The following is a 20022-nucleotide window of genomic DNA, read 5'->3' as shown; positions in this document are numbered from 1 at the left end:
ACGCATCACTCAGCCAAGATGGACGCAAGCAAGAGGGATTCTGGGAGGTGGAGGAACACGCGGTGTCTCCTTTTGACCTTTCCTGAACTCTTAATAGTTGGTGCTGGCTTATTAGTTCCGTATTCCTTACCAGCACCGCCTGTGGTAAAAACAACTCGTGAATGGTTACTAGAGAGCCTGGCCAGAGTGGGCGGTTTCAGTCAAGTGTGCTTTCCCGTAAAAACATCACAATACAAGGTGCTAACAACAGGGTTATAAACTCTAAATAATAACCATTCGCCTATATTTTTTCCTTAGGAAACAGCCAAAAGTCTAGTCCGTAAGGGCATGATATACAGAACATCTTGATCCACACAGGACAGAATGATCCAAATGATACGCTGGCCAACCTATCAGGGAGCCAGATCAGAGCTGGCCAAGGATTGGTGAACAGAGAAAAGTGTTTACATTTGGAAAATTTGCTCTGAGATTTTAAAAATTTCTAGTTGTTGTTAATAAGAAAGCAAGTAGGAAATATTATAGATGGACCACACTGATACTTGATTTTGCCAACGTCTTCCACTAGAACACAGAGAGTATGGGGATAAGACACTTAGGTATTTTCAAAGTAAATAAGTAATAAGAAATCTGACATATTGTATTCTTCCCTTTGCCACAAGAACATATTGACCATGAGGACCATTTAAAAGAATGCTCAGCTCTGAAAAGGGTGGTGGCAGAACACTTTCCAGTACAGAATAACCTCCCACTTTTCCATACAGTTAATACTGCTATGATGTATAGTCGTGTGGAAAAACTTGTCAGGAGCTTTTGCCAGGGCCAAGAAATGAAAGATAGAAAATGCGCTGATGACAGTTACTTGTGAGCTTAGTTAACATCTTTTAAGATGGAACCATAAAATCTGACCACTGTTTTGTAAAACATCTGCAAACTGCAGAACTCCTTAGCCCTTAGTCATAGTTTCTGTTCAATGTCTTAAAGCTGGGCTCAGTTCCATCTGTGACTCTGTTCTTCAGGGCTGGGGTGGGTGCTAGTCATCAAAGTCTGGAATGTCATTGTAGGAGTATCCCCAGTAGCTTTTGGATGCATAGTAAGCGATGCACTGATGGTAAAACCCTGGCAAGAACACCAGGATACCAATGATCAGAATAGGAACGGCTGGTCTGCCCCCACCCTCCTTTGTGATACATAGCCTGCCTGCAGGAGGGAGCCTATGATAATGAGAAAGGCTCCAGTCAAAAACAGCACTGTAGCAAGCACAGTGGCCTTATATGGGATCTTAGGCGGGCTTTTCTTAAATGTTTGCCACATTTAAAGGATACCTTTAATAAATTGGATCTCGTTGCATCAGGAAAGAAGGAAGATTCCCACAATCTGCTGGCTTCAGTAGTTAAGTTTCTCCCTGAAGGTCAATGTAGCCATCAACTATATTAGAGTCTTGAGTATTTCACTTTGCTACTGGGAATTCCAGTAGTCAGGTTGGTAGGAGATGGCATCGTAACAGGCTGACACAGCGGTGACCCGGCTGCTGCGAACTGACAGCTAGCTCACAGCTAGCGCCCCAGGCCTCCAAGTCTTTTTGTTTTTAAAAATAACCTTTTGGACTCTTGGGGTTATTAAACCTTCATTCCTGAAGAAGTATGTGCTAGTGAGCCACTTCCACTTGATAAACAAGTCTTTCAAATATTTATAAAACTATTTATTTTAGAAATGAAATGTGCATTAAACATTGTCATCAATACAACGAATGATCGAATAATCAATCAGAATTAAATCATCGCAGGCAATGGTATCAATTAAGGAAGAAAGGAGTCTACAGAAAAGGCAGCCAAGAGAAGTTGCTCACGTTTTGTGAAAAAGAATAGGCAGGTCTGAGAAGTCAAAAGAACACCTAACAAATTGGTTATATACACAAAGACTCCTCTTGTCTCCTATTTGTCAAGAGTACAAGACTATAATCTTGTAACATTTCTCAATCCCACATCTTGGATCAACCACTGAATTCGTTCAGTGCGGAGAAGTCTCTTCCACCGCACAAGCACTCTCTCCTGGCTGCTTTTGCCTCAGATTCCTTTCTTGTTAATTTTAAAGATTTTATCCTCACGGTTAGGTTGCTGAACACCAATCCTTCCCGGAGACAGAGCAGGTCTGCAAAGACTTCTTCCCCCCCGCACCTCCACCCGGGGCTACGCTGAGCTCATGGCTGCCTGCGCTTCTGCGGAGAGCTAGCCACCTGCGCATCCCGCCCCCTTCCTTGGGTCTGGCGCGACATTCTATGGCAAGACCAGTAGGTCTTGGGCTCGGAGTTTCTGAGGCTCTTGGAAGGCCCCTCTCAGGCTGCTGGGGCACGGTCATCTGTCCCCTTGGGAAACCGGAGGAAACCGGAGACTGAATAGGGATCTGAGGGGTGTAGCCGAACAAAACGCCCACTCCACCTTCCAGCAGGCAGAAACAACCGGGTTGCCCTCTGGGCGCTTGCGAGGCAAAGATAGGTAAAGAAGGACGTACACAAACTCGCTCGCCGCGACTTATCTCCTAGGCCGTATGCAAATGAAGCGACTTTTAGGTCTCGTCTGATTGGACAAGCCATAGGGCTTGTAGTGGAGGAGCCAGTGGGGTACGAGGTTGCAGAGCGCTTTTATCCTATTGGCGGTTGCAGCATGCAGCGGCATACTCTCGGAGTATGAAACCTATTGGCCAGCGGCACTCCTAGAGAAGTCTGGTTGTCAAAGTAGGGAGGGGCGGCGCATGCCACCTCCCCAGAGGCGAGGAGCTCAACAAGCTGCTAAAGCCACATGGTCATTGGGCAGCATAGTATCCCTTTCAGTATCTAGGCCATATTCTTGCCTGGAGAATCCCATGGACAGAGGAGCCTGGTGGGCTAGAGTCCATGGGGTAGCAAAGAGTCGGATACGACTGAGCGACTACACTTACTTACTTAGACTTACCCAGGCCGTGCTGCTGCAACACCAACAGGCCCTGTGACACCAAAGGCTCATCTCAGAGCCACTTACATGGCCAGGAGAAGAGCTGTGATATATCACTTCCTCTTTCCTCTATCCTTATCTTTCCTAGCCTCTGTGTAGCTGAAAGATTGGTGCACCAGCTGGCAATGCCCCTGGCCCTTAAGTAGGAAAAGTGTGTATCACCGTCGGCCACAGCAAGCACTTTGGGCCTTGGCCATTGGAGCTCATTTTGTGCCTTAGGCCTTGACAAGAATGCTGCATGGGATTGGAGGCACATATAGACATGGGATAAAGAACAGGTTTCCCTGGCGATGTAGCCCAAGATGGCTTAGGACCCTCTGGTTTGCAGCAGGCCTGGTACACCTGGGTACCAGGTGTCATCCCCGGAAAAGAAATTCGCTCAGTGCCAGACTCAGTCTGGGCTCTACCCTCCTACTGCTTCACACAGATCTTTACTGCAGAAGTTTTTTTTTTTTTTTTTCAGTGATTCCATCTAGAACATAGAACTATCTGTTAGCTTGTGATGGGGTTCAGGATATGCTACAGCTGATCATAGCACCTTGACATATTGACTATTTTAAGCTGAAGGGGTTTGAGAAAATGGCAGAAACAGGAAGGTTACTCTGATCTCCGCCTACCTCCCCCTTCTCCCATAGGCCCTACTTGAAACATATCCTCCTAATACCCAGAAGAAAGGAGAATCCTTATGAAAGATTGTTGCTGACACACGAAAAGACACTGGGATTCTTGGCCTCCGGAGGAGAAGAATTCAATCCAGGGCCAGAGACGAGGCTTGATCGCTCAGAGCCTTGTGTAATAAAGTTTTATTAACGTATAAAGGAGATAGAGAAAGCTTCTGACATAGGCAGAAAGAGTATACCCTTGCTAGTGTTAGCAGTGGAGTTATATACTCTCTAATTAGTTATTACAGTGAATCAAAAGAATGTCTGGAGATTGTAAAGACCTCACTAGACCTACTCCCATAATTTACACCTTAAGATAACAGGATTAGCCAGAAGGTTTTTTCCAGAGACTGTCCTCAGGCAGGAAACATTATTGTTATATAATCCTTAGGAATGTAGAGGGACAAAAAACTTTGTCCTTTTTTCCTCCTTGAGAATTCCAGATCCCTCTCTTCTTGGGGACCCCTGGACTTATCAATCTGCCTAGGAATTGACTCTCTCACTTATCTCTGAGAACAAGGGGACTCTGACAAGAACCTGAACACACAGGCTTTGCTAAGTTACCTGCTGTTCACTATACTTAACCTCACCCTCCTTACCTGTCATATTTATTCACAACTCATCATCAAACAGCATAAAATATTCAAATCTAAGGAAAACCTTTCCATCCCCTTTCAATCACTTGCCTTCTCTTCTCCATTTTCATCTAAATTATACAACTAAGAATCCTAAGTAGGCAAAGCTACTGGTCCTTCAAAGTGGCTGTGGCCTGAAAGAAGTCTAAGACAAATGACCTAAGAGGTGAGACCAATCCAGTCTCCTGGAGTTCTGGCCTAGCACTGCCTGTGGAGTCCGTGTGCCCTGTATGGGAGGCAAAGCAAGGGGAGAGAAAAGTGAAGACAGAAAATGCATGAACTAACAGGATGATTTTTGTGCAGAAGGACCGCAACTGTTTCTTCTAGGATACAGACACTACTGTCCAGGCAGCCTACCTCTGTACTGCTGACTTCCAGCGCCTGGTTACACAAGTGTCTGAGCTCTTCCCAAATCTTCTCCTCACTTGGGATAAGTGTTGGCTGATTTTGAATTTGGACAGAGCCTGAGAAGTTTGTAGGTGCTCGCTTGCCAGTGCTGGGAATTCGCTAAGAAATCTAGGAACACAGGGGAATTCACTAGCTGATGGAAAAGGGGGCTTTAAAAAAAAACCACAAAGAGCTCCTGGACATGAAGATTCATGATCAGCTGGCTATCCTGTATTGTCTGCAAGCTGAGCTCTGGGGCACAGGACTGCTGTGCCATTTGTGTGTGTGTATTAGGTCTAATTCACAAACATAAAGTTACCCATTTAAAAGGGGACAATTCAGTGGTGTTTAGCACATTCATAACGTTGTGCGACCAGCACCTCTAATTCCAAAACACTTTCATCACCCCAGAAGGAGCAGTCACACTCCACTCCCCTCTCAAGACCAAGAGACATGGGAAGGCTAGAACTCAATAACCCTTTATTTCCTGGAGATATTCCGAGAAGCTCAAATCGCTCAAAAGGGAGAGCACTGGACAGAAAACCCAGAGCTTCAAAGTGTGACCCTGAGGGTCTCAGACAATGATTATCGTTCTCTTCAGTTGTGTTCTCATTAACAGGGAGGGTAGCTTTCAGGCCTCAGCTTTCTGCCTTCTTCAACCTGAGCTGTCTGCACTATGTCAACTTTGCACACCTGTCCAAACACCAGTCATTTCCCAGGGAATCCCTTAGGCCTGCGAATAAGCCTGGCTCTAAGACACACTCAGCTGTTCTGAACTTTGGAAGTGTCCTGAGTACAGCAACTTCTGTCCCCGTAGAATTTGCAGTGTACCCTCCTCTGGCATGGCATGTGGATGTGTGTTCACTGATGAAATAAAATGCATATTTCATGAAAGACAACAATTTAGACGTAAAATTTGTTTTCTGCCCCTTTGGGCCTCCTCTGTCTCGTTCAGTGTGTATTATGCACCTGCATTAACTCTGCTTCTTTAGGAGACAGCATTCCTTCCTAAGGGATCACAGCAACCCACTTCTTGCTTTGTATCTGCAGATCTGGATTGTGTAAACTGTCTTTATATCATTTAACATATGAACTTTTATCTCAAAAACTCTGCTTTGACAGACTTTCTGAGAGACTGGCTCCCAGGTTATAATTCTTAGATTGGCTTGAATAAAGTTGTTTCTTCGTTGACATCACCATCCTAGAAGCTCTCTGAACCCTGTCTTTTGGGTTTTTATGAAGGCTTCATTACATAGGCATGACTGATTAAATCATTGACCATTGGTGATTGATTCTATCTTTAGCCTCTCTCCCCTGACTGAAAGTCAAGTGAAGTGAAAGTGCTTCAGTTGTGTCCAGCACTTTGTGACCCCATGGATTATACAGTCCATGGAATTCTCCAGGCCAGAATACTGGAGTGGGTAGCCTTTCCCTTCTCCAGGGGATCTTTCCAACCCAGGGATGAAACCCAGGTCTCCTGCATTGCAGGCAGATTCTTTACCTGGTGAGCCACCAGGGAAGCCCCTGAAAGTCAAGGGGTGCAGCTAAAAGTTCCAACCCTCTAATAAGCATGGTTGCCATTGAGTCTGACAACCAGACTCAATCCTTTGGTGCTTTCTAAAAGTCACCTCATTAACACCTTTACCCTTTTCATCATAGGAAAATCTCAGGGTTTTAGGAGCTCTGTGTTAAAAACTGAGGGTCAGAGACCAATATATAGTTCTTATGATGTTATACTCCTCTTCACAAATTTTGTGTGCTCTTTTAGGAAAAAAAATTTTAAACTAACATAAAAGTTCTACTGCATGAATTATATCATGATTCTGCCCTCCTATAGACACAGTTGGGACCTGCATCCCTTCTCCCTGAACCCCTAGAATAGTCACTTGCCCCTCTCTCCTGTTCCCCAGGGCCACTCCCCACTAGTCCTTCCACAGTGTCTTGCTGCTTCAAGAGAACCTTCAAAGGCCTTTCTGGGCCCCCCTCCCAGCACTTCTCCACCACACCACACCACACACGCCTGCTCATAGTTGCCCAGGGATCCCCGGCTCAGGCTCTTGTCCTCTCTGCTGTGGGAGTGTTCACTACACATATACTTCTCCTGTCGGTCTCCCCTCCCTAATAGCCTACAGGCTGATGGGCATTGAGCGTCCCCATGTTATTCCCTGCTTGGCACTTGGTTTGTCCTTCACGTATACTTGGACCTTGGAGGCACGTGAACCTTGCATCCACTGAAGTTCATTCATGGATGCGCCTGTCCCCTTGCTGACCTGAGCAGTGGTCTCCCACAGCACCTGGCCATTACTTAGTAGACGTGATTTGGATAAGGAGGGGGCCCAGGGTTTTTCACACAGTGGAACGTTATTCATTCTTGAAAAGGAAGGAAATTTTGGTACATCCTACAAACCAGGTGAACCTTGAGAACAATATATTGAGTCAAATAAGCCAGTCACAAAAGGACAAATACTGTATGATTCCACATGTATGAATAAGGCCCCTGGAGTAGTCAAAGCGGTAAACACAGAAAGATCCCAGGGGCTCAGGGAAGGAGGAGTCATTTTTAAAAGGTGTAGAGGTTCAGTTTGGGGAGATAAAAACATTCTGGGGATAGATGGAGTGATCGTTGTACAACAATGTGAATGTACTTGAGGCTGTAGAGTTGTATACTTAAAAATGGTTAAACTAGAAACATGTTATGTGTATTTTACTTCAATAAAATAAAGGTGGCACAATGTATTTTGCCACAAGATGCGTTTCAAGGTTCTTCTCCATGACCCACGTTTTGGGTTGGGCTCGATGGGAAGCTGATTCTGAAGTGTAGGCAGGTGGTTCCCAGGGGCACTGTGGACACAGTGTGGTGGGGATGGGGATCATGATGGAAGCCTCACCACATCTTCTCTGAGCCCAGGACTAGGCAGGCCTGCAGAGCTGGCCCAAATGGAGAAAGCTACTATGGTCCAGTCCACGCACGAAAAGTTCATCTCGTTCTGTGTTTGAAGCATCTTGTTTTCTATTCCATTTAGAAAAATGTTGATCATTATCCACTATATGGATTTGAGAGGCCACTAATGAGCTGCCATCTATGTCTGGGAAATTCTGCTTCAGGGCAGTGGGCAAGGAGAGACCCTTCAGGAGGTCCAGAACACTCAGTCTCAACTCATTCTGCAGTTGGTTTTACTGGCTTATGTTCCGGAAGCAACATGTGGTTCAACAGGACAGGAAGGAGACTGGGACAGAGCATGTCAGGGAGAGAGATCGTGCTCCCTCCAGGTTGCAGGGGAAGACTCTTCCTGGCTTTTGATCCTTCCTGACTGTGATAGCCCTGGTATTCTCAGGCTTGTGGCCAAGTCACCTGTAGCTCTGCTCTGTCATCACGTGACTGTCTCCATGTGTCTCCTCTTTTTCCTTATAAGGACGTTTGTCATTGGATTCAGGGTCCACCCTAATCCAAGGCTATCTCATCTCAAGATCCTCATCTAATCATATCTGCAAAGATTCTTCTTCCAAATAAAGTCATCTTCCCAGACTCATTGATGTCATTTTGGGGAGTCACCATTCAACCCACAAAATGGGGGTGTTGATGTACCAATCCTCTTGGTTATCTTTTGAGGAGGGTATAGGCTTCCGTGGTGGCTCAGATGGTAAAGCGTCTGTCTACAATGCGGGAGACCCAGGTTCGATCCCTGGGTCAGGAAGATTCCCTGGAGAAGGAAATGGCAATCCACTCCAGTACTATTGCCTGGAAAATCCCGTGGACAGAGGAGCTTGGTAGGCTACAGTCCATGGGGTCGCAGAGAGTCAGACACGACCAAGCGACTGCACTCTGCACTCATAGGTACCTAACACCCCCATTTTACAGATTAGGAGACCAAGGCAATGCTGACACATATAGCTACTATGGTCCTGTGTATCTGTTTCTTCTATTCCTTCCATTGGAAATGCTTTTCCCTGGCTTTGACTTTGTATGCACAGTGCGCTCAAATCAAACCTTAGGAACACTTTGTGCTGTGCTGTGCTTAGTCTCTCAGCCATGTCTGATTCTTTGTGACCCCATGGACTGTAGCCTGCCATGCTCTTCTGTCCATGGGGATTCTCCAGGCAAGAATACTGGAGTGGGTTGCCATGCCCTGCTCCAGGGGATCTTCCCAACCCAGGGATCAAACCCAGGTTTCCCACATTTCAGGGGGATTCTTTACCATCTGAACCACCAGGGAAGCCCAAGATACTGGAGTGGCCTATCCCTTCTTCAAGGGATCTTTCAGACCCAGGAATCGAACTGGAGTCTCCTGCATTGAAGGTGGATTCTTTACCAGCTGAGCTACCAGGGAAACCCTAAGAACACTACACCCTTAGTAAATACCATGGGGGCCATGCTTGGATAGAGAGAACTGATTAACAGTGAGTAGCAGGCCCCACCATAAATATGGCAGCCATCAGGTCTACCAGGATGTGCCCTCCCTGATGGAGCTTTCTGGACAAAGGGGCCTCCAGCCCTGGCTCTGAGACATACCTTATTTTACTGGGATTGCCCTCATTCTCTGATATCATAGGATCATTGAGGGTGTTCCAAGTCCAGGTTTCGTTTTTACAGTTCATTCGTTCCTCTGTGTTCCACATTTGGGAGGGGCTGTCAATAAACACTGATGAGTGAACAAGTGACCCCGTATGCTCCTCCTGGTGGGTGATGGCAGTATCTTTCTCCTTACCCCTCAGAGCAGGTCTCAAACTTTCAGTGCGTGAGAAACATCCTGAGAATTGTTAGTGGTTGACTGTGTTCCCCCCCAATCCATATGCTCAAGCCCCAGTCCCTAGGAGCTCCGAATATGACTATGTTTCGATATGGAGACTTGAAGAGGTGATGAAGGTGAAATGAGCCCTAATCCAATGTGACTCCCATTCTGATAGAGGAGATTAGGACACAGATACTGGCAGAGGGACAACTGTCTGAGGTGTGGAGAAGAAGGAGAGAGGCCTTAGGAGAAACCTGCCTTCCCACACCTCGATTTCGGCTTCTAGAGAGAATAAATGCATTGTTTAAACCACTCAATCTTTGATTTTGCTTTGCAGCCCAAGCTGACTGATACAAGAACTTATGAAAAATGAAAATTCCTGCTCCTTCCCATGGAACTGATCTTGTAGGTCTGTGGTGGGACCTACAAGGTTCTAAACTGCCTTACACATGCTCCTTGGTCCCAGGAATCCACTCTGAGAAACACTGCATTCCAGCTGAGACTCACAGGGGAAAAGAAGTAATAGTATAAGGCGGTGCTTCTTAGCCTTTAGGCTTCCCTTGTGGCTCAGCTGATAAAGAATCTGCCCCAATGTGCAAGACCTGGGTTCGATCCCTGGATTGGGAAGATCCCCTGAAGAAGGGAAAGGCCAACCCACTCCAGTATTCTGGCCTGGAGAATTTCATGAACTGTATAGTCCATGGGCTTGCAAAGAGTCAGACACGACTGAACAACTTTCGCTTCACTTCTTCTCAGCCTTAATATCATTTTGTCCCTCTAAGGCTTTTTAGGCATTATGTTTTCTAACTGCTCCCATCGCTGTGAAATACGCCATATCACACCACAGATACACTGGGTACCTGTGTTTATGTGCTGGGCCTTTGGAGGGCCACAAACCACTGTGTATCTGATTTCAACCCCAAGGATCAATTTTTGCCCCCATGAGAAGGATATATTGCTCTCACTGAGACTGCATGGGACAGAAAAAGAATTGCCTTATATATATATATATAATACATATACATATATATGTAAATATATATATATATATATATATATATATATTTGTATGAGGAAAGTGCTGCCTTAAAAGATCTCACTTATGGGATTGGGAGCTTCATCTCATACCACTTAATGTATTTGTGTAATGCCCAGGACCCATTTTGAGATTACGTGGAGCAGCATGGCCAGTGGTGGGTGGATGCTCAGGGTCGAAGCAGGTAAATTTGAGGTCAATTGTTTTGTCTCTGAGCTAGACTGTCATGAAGCCTGGCTTTCTTGGGTTCTTTATCTGTACAAGTGTGACCCTGATGGTCACATGCAGGCCTGTTAAGCAGTTAGAATGAGTGCTGCAAACGGCCCAGTGTCCCATTTGCATTCTGCAGGTGGTGTGGGATTTTCCCCATTCTGGTTTCATCCTAATCAGGGGAGATTCAGGTTTGATTTGGTCTCAGACACTGAGTGTCTTCAGGTGGTGTTTTCATTAAATCTGAGATAAAACAATTAAACCTACTTGCTAGGTCATTTGGGGAGCCCTAGATTCCTTCCGCCCATACAGTAATGGAAATGTACTGTGGATTTGTATGAAGAGAAATTTGCTTCCTTTTGGCTCACGAAGAAGCCAGTGTCTGCTTGGGCAGGAGATCCCTGTGTCTGCTTGGGAAACAGTTCCTCCCATCTGATGTCCACGGGGACAGGAATCCCCTAGGGGGCTGCTCTCTCAAGGCCCTCACCATCTTCAAGGACTTGTAGGCAACTGGCCTTAAGTGTCCTACCTTCTAGGGAGTAAGCTACTCTGATCTGCCTGCAAAAGAGAGGGCAGATGCAGCTCAGGACATCAGCAGAAGCCCCTTGAATGTTTGGATGCATGAGCATCAGCCTGTTCAGCTTAATCATGAACAAGGCAGATTTCTCTTGAAATTCCCACTAGATTATATATATATATATATATGTATACACACATATATATTGTCGGGAGCTGTGTTAGGCATTACTGACAAAACAGAGGCAGGGCCCTAAACCCCCTCCCTTTGTTCTGTAGGCATGGACCTGGAATGAAGGAGTTAGGCTTTATGATTCTGACTTGTTTTTTCCTTTCCTGGGCTGAGTTGACTGAAGAGAATATTAAGGTGCTTATTGTTTTTGAGAGGAGCAGGAGAAGGCATAAAGCCTTCTGCAGCTGTGCTCAAAGAATAATTCATAAAGTTAATCACTGACATTTGTTCAAGGACTTTTACAAAAGAGTGTTCCAGGGTGAGCACAGAGGCCGCAGCCTGAGACCATGGGAGGGATTTCTATCTGAAGCCTATTTGTGAGAAAAGTGTTTATGGCAAAGGAGTTTGCTGAATTTAGAGCTTAGGAATAATTAAAATAGTTAGAAGCTAAAGATTTAAGGATTGCTGTAATGTTACAATATTCTATATAGCTTATAAAAATTAGGGACTTTAGAGATATTATTAGCTAGAAGCCCTTTCTAAGAAATAGTGAGCTTAGGGTACTAGGGGCAAACAGGACTTAGAAAGATAAGAATTAAACTGAAGAATGTGGTATGCAGCCCAGACATTAGCATGAGTTACAGTGTATTCACAAGGACACACGAGAAAAAGTAGATAAGAGAATCGCTGAGGAAGGAACTCCTTTTGAGGGGCAACAATGATTTTTGGAGAAAAATAAATCTGGGTCTCTGGGAACTAAACATATCAAACCTCTGACCTAATGCTTTTGTAAAAGTATAAAAGAGAATCATAAGCTTGAAATAAACAGGCAGTCCAAGAAAAATGAGAGGCTGCCTCAGTTTCTCTCTTGCTGACACTGCTCAGCCCTTCAGGCTGAATCCCTGGCTGCTGGAGCTGGACTCCAGCAATATATAATACATACAAACACATATATAGGTATATGGACAGAGAATTTATACATATATAATTTATATATGTATATATAGAGATAATTTATGTATAGAATATATAATTTGTACATATAAATAAAATTTTTATATTCTATTTTATATATTATATATAGAGGAATTATATACATATAATTTATATAAAGAGGGAATTTTAAAATTTATATACATGGAATTTATATTTAGACATATGCACAGAGAGAATAGAGAAAGCTGAGTGCCAAAGAATTGGTGCTTTTGAACTGTGGTGTTGGAGAAGACTCTTGAGAGTCCCTTGGACTGCAAGGAGATCAAACCAGTCAATCCTAAAGGAACTCAGTCTTGAATATTCATTGGAAGGACTGATGCTGAAGCTGAAGCTCCAACATTATGGCCACCTGATGTGAAGAACTGATTCATTGGAAAAGACCCTGATGCTGGGAAAGATTGGAGGCCAGAAGGAGAAGGGGACGACAGTTGGATGGCATCACTGACTTGATGGACATGAGTTTGAGCCAGCTCTGGGAGTTGATGATGGACAGGGAACCCTGGGGTGCTGCAGTCCATGGGGTCACAAAAAGTCGGACATGACTGAGTGACTGAACTGATAGAGAGAATTTATACATATATATATGGGGGGGAGGAGAATCTATATAGAGAGAAGTTATATATGTATATATACATAGAACTTATATGTCCATATGTAGAGAGATTATATATATGTCTATAATTTATAGAGATAACTTACATACTATATATATGTACAATTTATACAGAGATAGCTTACGTATGAAATCTACATTGAAAACACTGTAAAATGTTCACATATGTAAGTAGATGCAGTCTTCACACACAGAAAATGAGAAACACATACACGTGTTGTTGTAGCCCACCTGGGCTGCTGTAAGAGAATGCCACAGACTGCAGCTTGCAAATAATAGATCCTTACTTCTCACAGGTACGGAGTTCAGTGTCAACATGCCGGCAGATTAGGCTCTAGAAAGAGGCCAGCTCCCTTCACGGCCATCCATTGGCTGTGTTCTCCTGGAAAGGGTTAGAAAGCTTGGTGATGTGCTCCCTAATAAGGGCACTAATCCCATTCATGAGGGTTCCACCCCATGACGTACTCACTTCTCAAAAAACACCATCATACTGAGGATTAGGATTTCAACATAAGATTTTTGGGGACATACATTCAGTCTACAATATTGCAGACTGAGTGTTTGTATGTCCGCAGTCAGAAAGGATTTTGCTAACTTCTGCTCATCAAGCCTACCACGTAGCCATGAGGATGGAGTGAGGGGGAAAGTGCCCAGTGACGCAGCAAGTCACCTACAAACAGCGCCCACGAAAGGGTGAGCCACTCCCTAGGCACCCTGATGCCCAGGACTGATTCAGAGCTCCAGAAAATGAGCATAAGAATGGCTGGTGAGTGGGGCAAAGCGCTCCCTGTGTGTTTCTCTTTATTCTCCACAAATACCACACTCAACGTTTCTGACACCAGATATGTGAGGGTTTTCCCCACACCAGGTGACTGTCTGTGATGCCAGAGGGGTGTCCTAAAATTCAGTTCTGACACTAACTGAAGTTGGTGCAGACCACACAAGCGAGGGGCACCGTCTCACAAGCCTGCTCCTGCTCTAGACGCCATCACAAATAGCGAGGCCCCATGTTACCCACAACTTCCGACTGACTTGCCTGCAAATCAGAGGGTCCCATTCAAACATTTGCTAGAAGAGCTTACAGGACTCAGGAAACACTTATATTTACCTTTTTACTGTATAATAAACGATGTGATAGAGGATACTGATGAAGAGGTCCATGGGGCAATGTCCGAAGGATCCTAAGCTCGGGAGCTTCTGTCCCCACACTGTTGGGGTGCAACACCCTCCAGACAAGTGGATGTGTTCACCAATCCAGAAGCTCCCCGACCCCCTACTACTGAGACTTTAATGGAGGCTTTGTCATGTAAGCATGATAGATTATTAACTCCATTTTCAACCCCTCTCCCCTCTCTGGAGAAGGAGGGTGGGACTGAAAAGTCCAAGCTTCTAATGATTTTGTCTTTCTGGTAAGCAGCCCTAATCCAGGAATTCATCCAGAGTCACCTCATTAGAACAAAAGATACTCCTATCACCCAGGAAATGCCAAGGGATTTAGGAGTGCTGGGTCAGGAACTGGGGTCAAAGACTAAATGTTAGAGCAAAAAAAATTCTCCTAGCACCTCTATTTACAGGGGTCAGGAATGTGGAGCAGAAACCAATATGTGTATTTTCTTATTATTTCACAGTTGGGAAGAGAGGAAGAAGGTCTGAAAGAATGCCACTGAAGGAAAGTCGAGTCTGCTTGTGGAACTCTAGGGCAAGTCCTTGAACTTGGCATAAAAATCCTGGAGCTTTGTACCAGGCTGAAAGCTAGTGGCTGTAGGGAAAGATGTACCGGCTGTCAGTACAAGTCAGAGATGGAGAGACATTTTAATTTTATTTGTGTGGCTATTGCATGCCACTGTGTCAAGGGTTCTCCAGGTCCCGTGGAGCTTAGAATCAGATCAATGGGCACACACCAAAGTGCGTGCCCCAGCGATGAATCTTAACCAGGCTATCACAGGTCATATGAGACCAATGGAGTGGAAGGGAAATGTTGCCTAGGGATCACAGAGAAAGCAGCAGTAACACTTTGATTATACATTTCTAAATCAAGCATTTCTGGTGGTTCAGTGGTAAAGATTCTCCCTGCCATGCAGGAGACACAGGTTCGATACCTATGTTGGGAAGATCCCTTGGAGAAGTAAATGGCAACCCACTCTAGTATTCTTGCCTGGAGAATTTCATGAACTGAGGAACCTATTGGGCTGTAGTCTATGGGGTCACAGAAGAGTTGGATATGACTGGGAAACTATACAACAACAACAGTCAAGCATTTGGACACATATTTTAGCTATAAAGTGGTTTAAAACCCAGATGGACTTAAAACCCTGCTCTGATGGCTGAATGATGTGAACCTGGCTGGAAAAGAAAAGTGATCAAGTGTGTGTGTGTGTGTGTGTGTGTTTGTGTGTGTGTGTGTGTGTGTGTGTAGAGAGAGAGAGAGACAGAGAATTATTTTAAGAAAATGACTCATTTGATTGCAGAGCTGTTAAGTCTGAAATCTACAGAGCATATCAGTAGGCTGGAAACTCAGGGAAGAGTCTAAGTGGAAGCTCAAGTCCACAGGCCTTCTGGAGGCAGAATTCTCTTTTCCTCAGGGAACCTTAGTCTTTGATCTTAAGGACTTCAACTGATTGGATGTGGCCCACCCACATTATGGCGAGTCATCTGCTTTACTCAAAGTCTACTGATTTTCTAAAAAAAAAAAAAAAAACCTTCATAGCAAATCTAGACTGATATTTGGCCAAATGTCTGGGCACCATGGCCTGGCCAAATTGACACATAAAGTTAACCATCACAGGGAATGAAGGTCAGCAGGTCTAAGGGCCTTGGTATTCAGAAAGCTGGGAAAGGGAGAAGAAAAAAATCTCTTTGTTAAAGCTTCCATTGTTGCCATGTTTCACTGTTTCCTCATTAAAATGAAATTAAAAGTTTATTTTAATAAAAATATTAATTAATGAATGAAAAAAGAAAGAAAACACCATGATTCAGAATCTGAGAGATAACCTATGACAGACTCATTCCAGAGCAGGAACCCAGACCCCAGACTGAATGTGTGCTCTGCCATTTGGTTACCAGTTCTTTGAGCATTCCTGGAGGAGGCTGACTCAAGGAAAGAGGTGTGGGAGCCTCTTGCAGGCTCCCATCTCATACACTCAGGTCTATCAGACCCTGCAATGACCAACCAGGAAGGGAGGGCCAGATCTTGAGCTGGAATTGCAGTGGTGGTTGATCAGTCTTCTATAGAGGAGCCCAGAGGCCCACAGGAAGTTTGGAATAGCTTTAGCCTAGACATGGCTCTCTCCTTCCCCTACTTTACAAGAGCCTGGCAGGATCATTCTTGGGTGTAGACTCATGTGGATATGCACCGTGAGATGTAAACCCTACCTTAGTCTTCATGACAGTCCAGACCCCTTCCATCCCAGCCTCTGACCCCTATCTCTTCATCTCAAGACTCCACCTCACCCTCAACAGAAACCCAGCTGCACCCAGACCCTGCCACACAGGACACCACCCTTGGACCCTCTACCCACTGGCCACTGTGGGCCTGATCCCCAGAGAGAGATCAACCCCCTCCCATGTTCTGACCTCTGAGACCCAGAGCCCACCACCCACTGTGCTCATCTTGCCATCATCCTGGACATGGGCTTCCAAGAAGAGATTAGGACTACTAGTGTCCTGGCATGACTGGCCCTGTCTGCCCCTCAGACCTCCCATTCTCTGCGCCAGTGGGGCCAGGGAGGCTAGGGAGTGGGGAGGTGGGAGCTGTACACCTGCAAAGAAGTACAAGAAAGACTAAGGGTTTGGGGTGGGGGTAGGTGGGGTGACAGGTGTGAAGTCTTCTTGAAGATCTGGCTCCACCGTGGGTCCCTGCCAGGGCAGAGAGGACAGCTCTGCTGAGGGGACCTCTCTGAGACTTAGGTTTATACTGAGGTATTGGTCCCTTCATCCACAAAGCCTGCCTGATTTGCCAGGGACAGCAGGAAGGTCAGGCAAGGCTGCAAGATTCAACAAGGATTAATTAAGGCTGATTAGGGCTTCCCAGGTGGTGGAGTGGTGAAGAATCTGCCTGCCAATGCAGGAGATGCAGGAGATATGGGTTCAATCCCTGGGTCAGGAAGATCCCCTGGAGGGGGAAATGGCAACCCGCTCCAGTATTCTTGCCTGAAGAATCCTATGGACAGAGGAGCTTGGCTGGCTACAACCCCGAGGGTCGGAAAGAGTCAGACATGACTGAGCATGTGCTAATGCAACGATGATTAGCTACCAAGGCAGCGGGGACAAGTGGGGCTTTATCATAGCCTTGGGAACCTCGCGCAGCTCCTATCGACCCAGTCTTAGATCCTTTGGAATCCCAAATCCTCTGAGGATCTCTTCTGTTCTAGCTTCCTTCTGGCAGACTTTGGGTTCACTTCCTTCAGATGTGTGCCCGGGTGCCATCAATAAGGCCTTCTGTGACCTTCCCACTAAAATTCCTACCTGCCATTTTCTCCACCTCCTTCCATTCTATGCATTTTTATAGCAGTTAACACCACTTGATATTTTACTTACAAACAAACTTAATTCAATTATTAAAGCTCCTAACTATAGGATAAGAGCCACGCTTTAAAAAAATTATTTTTTGGCATGTTTTGTTGTTCTGTCCCTCGTGCCTGCCTCATCAAAAAGGCCTAATGACTAAATGAAATGTCAAAGCCTAAGGTGATTTTTGCATAATCCACTTGGTTTACAGACGAGGAAGCAAAGGCCCAGAAAGATGGAGGGCCTTGAAGTCACATACTCAAGCTCAGCTTGGAATTCATATTTGATGAACTCTTAGCTGCCATGATAAAATAGGGAGCTACTGTGTATGTGAGTGGAGAGCCCACCTCAATAGGAGACCTAGGCTTCATTTTTTTGTCCACATAAAGGGCCTGGAACACAAGCTTTCAAGATTGAGTTCTCTGTTCCCATGGCCCACCCATTTCCTTCCCCTCTCCTCCAAACTTCTAGGTCTTGATAAAAGTGGGGATAATATTACCAACTTTACTGAGTTATTGTATGTGAAGCTGCTTTGTAATGATCAGAATATGATATTGCAGGATGAGTTTTTAAACCAGGCTCCCCTGGGGCATCTAAACATCAAAGGGCTGGAACACTAGAGGTTGGAAGCTCCACGTCTTCTATTTATAGGAGGGACTGGAGATGGAATGAAAGGCTAAAATATTTCAAGGGAAAACCATGAAATTGGTTTGTTTCCTGGCTGAGAATGACAGGCTGCCCAGCATATATGAGATTCATACCAAATATGAGCAAATTTTATGGCACACTGTCAAGAAGTTCATGGATTATACTTAGTGTCAAAGAAAACAAAACTGTTCCATTACTAGGAAATAAGCAAACTGTCTTTTGTAACTTGGTCTGAAGCCTGAGAAGAATCAGAGGCAGCAGCTTGGAGGCCAAACTCGCCCCTGTTGGCTCACTCCTCCTGGGTGTCAGGGATCCTGTCTGGTCAGCTGCTCCTGCCTGTAGACAGCCTGCATTCTCTCAAGGCTTCTTGAGTTGAAAACCAGCAGAGGGTGGACTGACAGCCCCAGAGGCAACCTGATCATTCATACACACACACACACACACACACACACACACACACACACACACACATTCTTATATTACTTTCTTGGTTAAGAACCAGCATTTCTGTCTTCTCAGAACATCTTGCTCCAGATTCCCTCCTAGTAGTTGTTAGGACAAGCTATTTTTATCTTGCTTTAGACAACAAACCTGCCATCTTGATTTGATTTCCTGCTTCCTCTATCTTTCTTCAGTGGGCCACTTTCGTGAACATTCTGTTTGCCAGCTCTGTAACCCCTCCATTTCATGCCCTCTCTGTACTTGCACACACATTACAATGTTCCTTTTTGCCTTGTTTGCACACGTCACTCTTCCACAGTCTAAAGTTTGATTTTGCTAATTTAACATTAGCAAATTAACAGTGCCGCACAATCATGGGAAATGCAGTATTATTTAATGTGACAACTCTTGTCCTGTGTGTGTACAATTTGCATTATGATTATGCCAATAACAATAATAGAAAAAAAGGTACATATTTTACTATGTGTTTGAGAGATTGAGACATGGTATGAAGCTAGAAACATTATCAATGAAGATATTTGTTCCAAAGCTCTGCTCTAAATTACTGGGAAAGTTATTTATTTCCTTCCTAGAGAAACAAATAACCATGCAAACTAGGACTCCAACTAACTACAGGGCCGGGAATATCCTGCATTGCTCAAAGAATTGATTTGTTAGTCTTTAAAAGCAGAGAAGTGCTGATGTGACCCTTGGATGCTTGTTGGATTCCTATAAGGCCATCAAATGAGACAGACCAGGAAAGGTCCAAGTGCCCAGCTTCCCTCCAAACAGCTGCAGGGGGTCCCTGTTCTGTGCCTATCGGAGTGTTCAGCATAGTGAGTGAGAAACACAGATGCAAAAATAATCTGTGTTGTGCTAATCTCACAGTCAAATGGGAGGGTGGGGTGTGAACAGTCACTCAGCAGAAGGAAGAGCAATTACCCCTCCACTACACGATCCCCAGTGGAGCATGGAACTTCCAGTGTTCAGAAGAGGCTACTGCCTCGTGTCTAGAAAAGTCAGGAAAATTTTCAATGAGGAATAAAAAGAGCTGTGTGTTGATAAAAGGGAAAGGAAAAGGAAGGATGTCTTAGGAGTAATGAACAGTATGGACACATTTCCTAATATTTGCTTCATAAAAAATATTCACTCACTTGAATCCACCCTCCAGGCTCCAGGGGAATCCTGCTTCAGCTGTGACTCTCTTGCTAGTAACACAAGCCCTCTGATCACCCTCATTCCTGGTGGCCAAGATATGTCTGCACAACTCACTTGCAAAGTGCCATCAAGATTATGTATTACTGTTTTCTCTATGATTTCTTCCTGGTTTTTAATTGGAGCATGGTGGTATGCTCAAGTGTGTGAGAACTATCACAGTCTCCCAGACTTTCTAGGAAGGAGTCTTTGTAACCAGGGAAATGACCACATTCTCAGGCCAGAAAGATGGTAAAGACGTACCAGCAGAGGGAAATGTCAGAGTAAC

General features: G+C 44.9%; 1 pseudogene; it reads right to left on the bottom strand.

The window, feature by feature from the left end:
- Positions 1–1030: 1030 nt before the first annotated feature.
- Positions 1031–1496, bottom strand: LOC138086567 (transmembrane protein 230-like; annotated as a pseudogene).
- Positions 1497–20022: the final 18526 nt, after the last annotated feature.

This window comes from Capricornis sumatraensis, chromosome 9, assembly GCF_032405125.1.
Source record: "Capricornis sumatraensis isolate serow.1 chromosome 9, serow.2, whole genome shotgun sequence".
NCBI classification, from domain to species: Eukaryota; Metazoa; Chordata; class Mammalia; order Artiodactyla; family Bovidae; genus Capricornis; species Capricornis sumatraensis.
This window is presented reverse-complemented; position numbering and strand designations above follow the sequence as displayed.